General features: G+C 44.2%; 1 pseudogene; it reads right to left on the reverse strand.

Moving 5' to 3' along the window:
* Nucleotides 1-1,730: 1,730 nt before the first annotated feature.
* LOC102860307 lies at nt 1,731-2,878 on the reverse strand (annotated as a pseudogene).
* Nucleotides 2,879-4,349: the final 1,471 nt, after the last annotated feature.

Here is a 4,349-nt window from a genome sequence, read left to right on the forward strand (position 1 = left end):
TTGGTAAGCTTAAAGAGATTTATGACTAGACCCCACCTTCACAGATTCTGATTTTATGTCAGTAGTTACATATTATGTTCATGTGTATGGGAAAACATGTAACTAGAGAATCAAATCTTGACTTCTGGGGCTAGTCTGAGCATCATTAGTCTTGGTGGTTGTTGTTATGTGCCATTTTGTCATCATAGCGACCCTATGTACAACAGCCCTAAACCCTGCTCTATCCTGTGCCAATCTTATTGCCTCCAACACACCTACTCCCATTACTCCAGTCACTGAATCAATCCACCTCATAGAGGGTCTTCCTCTCCTGGGCTGTCCCTCCACACTCTCAAGCACGACATCCCTCTAAGGACTGGTCCCTCCTTAGAACATGTCCAAAGTATGTCAAATGAAGATTTAGAATCCTTGCCTCCAAGGAGCAGCCTTGTTTCACCCTCTCTAGGATGGACCTGTTTGTTCTCCTAGCTGTCCATGGTATATTCTATACTATTCTTCAGAAGCACAGCTCAAAAGCATCAATTCTCTTTCTATCACCTCTAGTTATTGTCCAGCTTTCTGATGCATAGCAAGTAACTGCAAAGACCATGGACTGGATCAGGCACACCTTAGTCTCCAGACTGACATTGTTGCTCTTCAATACTCTGGAGGGGTACCTGACAGCAGACTTTCCTAATTCAATTAATCTTAGCTTTTTGGCTGCTGGTACCAAGAGTGTTGATTTTGGAGCCAAGCAAACAAAGCTGCTAATTGAAATTAAATCTCTTCATTTTCTTGATGTTGAGGTATAATCAATATTGAAAGCTCCAGTCTTCAGGTCCTCCTCAGGTAAATCTCTAAGGAAATGGAAATTAAAATTTCTATTACACACTTGTTACACATCATTGAACTGGAACTGACTCATAGCTGACCCTACTGTGGATTTTCAGAGGCAGTAAACTGCACAGCAGGAGATTGCCCATCCTTCTCCTGTAGGGCTGCCAGTGGATTTGAACCACAAGAGAAGTGTGGCTTTTGAGTAGCACAACTCTACAAACAATGTCACCAGGGCTCCCACCATACGACTTAGTAATTCTCTTCAAAGGTAGAACTGTTTTATAGAGTCTTCTTGGCTTTAATGATAACAAAAGGAGATCAGTCTTACTGGATGGTTTAACCTCTAACCTTTTTTAGTTTTGTAGTCTAGTGCAAACAAGCAAAGAAAAAAACTCATGATGGTCCAGTTGGAACAGACTCATTGCTGGCAAACCATTGAGCTTCCAAGGCTATAAATCACACAAGAGATGGCTCACCTCAGAGCTTCTGCTTTGGGGGTTAGCAGCACAACTGTATAGACCACATCACAGGAACTCAAAGAAAAATACACATACATACATTCATGCATTAATATGAAATTCTGGAAGAATACTCTAACCTGTAGTGATGGAAAGGAGAGAGTCATTGTCTGGGATCAGAGGTGGGAGAGGGATTGACTAGACAGAACAAGTGAGAAATGTGGAGAGTGACGGGAATATTCCCTACCTTTGCTGTAGGGGTGGTGGTACCTGTGTAAAAACTAACAAATCTCATAGAAAATGTACACTTTAAGCAATTAGTTGGGGTTTTTTTTAAAAAAAAAAATTAAGTTGCCAAATTTTATTTAAGTTGTAATAGTTATTTACAGTGTTATCAGCCCTGCCCTACTCCATCCTATACATCCCCGTGAGCTTCTGGAGAAGCTCCCTCCAGTCTCATTTCTTGTCCTCTTCCTTCTTGTCCTTTTTGCCTTCCTTGGACGCCTGGGAGGCCAGGGAACCCATGGCATTTCGAATGGCCTCACTGTTGGGATCCACACCAGAAAAGTTTTCCAAGACACTCTGAAGGAACTCAGGGTCTTGCATCACATCATAATCATCCTCCTCCTTGGCTGGCTTAGACGCATCCATGTCACCTGATTCTGCCTGGCCAAATTCTGCTCCCTGGAGGGACATCTGCATGGCATATGCAATCTGCTCTTCCTCAGTCATACTGCTTAGGTCTGGGAGTCCAGCACGACCAAACTCTTGCTGGCTGATGGTCATCGTCAGCAGGGAATCATCTGAATCTGCAGTCCCAGGACTTGAGATTCCACCTCTTTCACCTTCAGTCTCAGTTGCGGCAATCCCAGCTTCAGCAGCAGAGGCTGCAGCTGCCCGTCGTGCTTCTTCTTCCTGCCGCTGCCGCTGCCCTTCCATGGAAACACGAAGAGCGAGGGCTAGCTCAGGATCGGCACTGGGACCCACTCCAAACTCAAAGTCACTGGCACCAAGACCAAGCATGGCTCCACCTTCCCCAGCCAGAATTGGAGAACTGATGAGGGCATCAACCAGGCTGGGCCCAGGAGGCACTGTCACCAGGTGAGAGCCGGTTCCATCTTTGCCATTCAGTGTGTTTACAAAGGCTGTTAGTTTTTCTGTGTTCACTTCCTCTTCCCCAAAATTGATAATGTCAACATTTACTTTCTCCTTTTTAAGGCGTTTGGCCAATTTCACCAGATCCTTCTCGTTGTCTTCCACAGGGCTTCCCACGAAGGCAATGATGCGCATCTTGTGATTCTTGCCCTGCCGGTGCTTCAGAGCCAAATGGGCCACGTGGATGCCAGTGCAGAAGGTGATCTTGCCTTTGGGTTGGACAGTATGGAGCTTAGACAGAATGCGGCCAGTGTCAGGGGAAAGTGTGGTAAGCACTTCACAGTCATTGGCCAATGTGATGAGGCCCACGTTGTTCTCAAGGTTGCTGAGGGTCTTGGAGTGGCAAACTATGTTGACAGCATCCTGTTGGGCCTGTAGCCGGGTAGGTAGGAAGTCCCCATTCCGCATATACTATTATCCACACAAACCATAGTGCTTTCCAACACCATCTTGCCACTTCTTAAATTATTTTTTTTTTTTAATACCAACTATAGGCACAGGTCATAGGGAGTTACGCCAATTCAAAGCCAACAGCTCTCTGGTGGTTGGAATCTACCAGCAATTGAGAGAAAGAAGGGCCATCTCCTCCATTGCAATTCACAGCCTTGGAAAAGCCCCTGGAGGAGCAGCTATAATGAAAATGAGTTATTTCTCTCTGTAGATGTTATGGTTTTTCACACACTGAAAGCTTGTAGCAACCCTGTGTGTTGAGCCATTTTTTTCTTACAGTATGTGTTTACTTCGAGTATCTCTGTCACATTTTGGGAACTAACACAATATTTCCAACTTTTCCATACTTCTTTTGCACTTAATAGATACAGAACAACGTAAACACGACTTTTATATGCACCAGGAAACTGGGCAAATTACTGTGACTTACTTCATTGCACTGTTTGCTTTACTGTGGTGGTCTGGAACTGAATCCCCAGTATCTCTGAGGTATGTCTGTATACTTAACATAAGGCGATAGAATACTTAAGACCAATATTAACGTCTTCCAGTAAATAAGTGAATCCCCAGTATCTCTGAGGTATGTCTGTATACTTAAGGTGATATACAATACCTAAAACCAATATTAACGTCTTCCAGGAAATAGTGAATAAATTTATAGTTTTCTGGCTAGAGAGGCCAGTTAGATGTGGTGTCATTTATATGTGTAGGAGACACAGAAAAAATCGTTTTTCCACATCCTTGCCAATACTTGCTACTCTCATTTTTAAATGTACAGTCATTCTAGTGGGGTGTGGCCTAGTTTTTACAACAAAAATTGGTAGTTATTCCTAGTGGCAAGGAACTGCAACTACAATCCCAGAGGCACACGGTTCAAACCCACCAGATGCTCTGCCGGGGAAGGAGGGACAATCTCCTCCTGTACCAGTCAGATCTGATTTGACGGTACACGCGCGCGCGCGCACACACACACACACACACACATAATAAAATTTAAAAAAATTGGTAGTTATTACACACTGAAAAAGCATATTCTCTAATCAACCATCAAACCAAATCAACTCCAAGCACAAGAATGGTAGACAGCACTGCTAACAGTAATCTCTGATCCTGTTCCTGGAGGTGCCTTCCTTCTTAACCATTAAAAGGTCGGCAGATGTGGTCCTCAGAGGGGCAGCAGCAGCAGCATCACCTGGGAATCTGTTAGAAGTCTGGTCAAACTGCCCTCAACACACTATGACTTATTATAAGATCAAAGAGAAGGACAGAGACACAGAGGTCACATGACAACAAGCTGAGACTAGAGAAATTGATCTACAAACCGAGCGAGGGTACTGGCAACCATCAGAAGCTAAGAGAGACCACAGTTCGCCCTCAGAGGAAGGATGGCCCAGCTGGCACTCTGACTAGGACTTCTAGCTGCTAGAACTGTTTTAGGTTTGTCTGTTCTTATTAGCCACTCTGCAGTCA

This window comes from Elephantulus edwardii, unplaced genomic scaffold (assembly GCF_000299155.1).
Source record: "Elephantulus edwardii isolate Elephantulus edwardi_28Jun2011 unplaced genomic scaffold, EleEdw1.0 scaffold00195, whole genome shotgun sequence".
In the NCBI taxonomy this organism is placed as follows: Eukaryota; Metazoa; Chordata; class Mammalia; order Macroscelidea; family Macroscelididae; genus Elephantulus; species Elephantulus edwardii.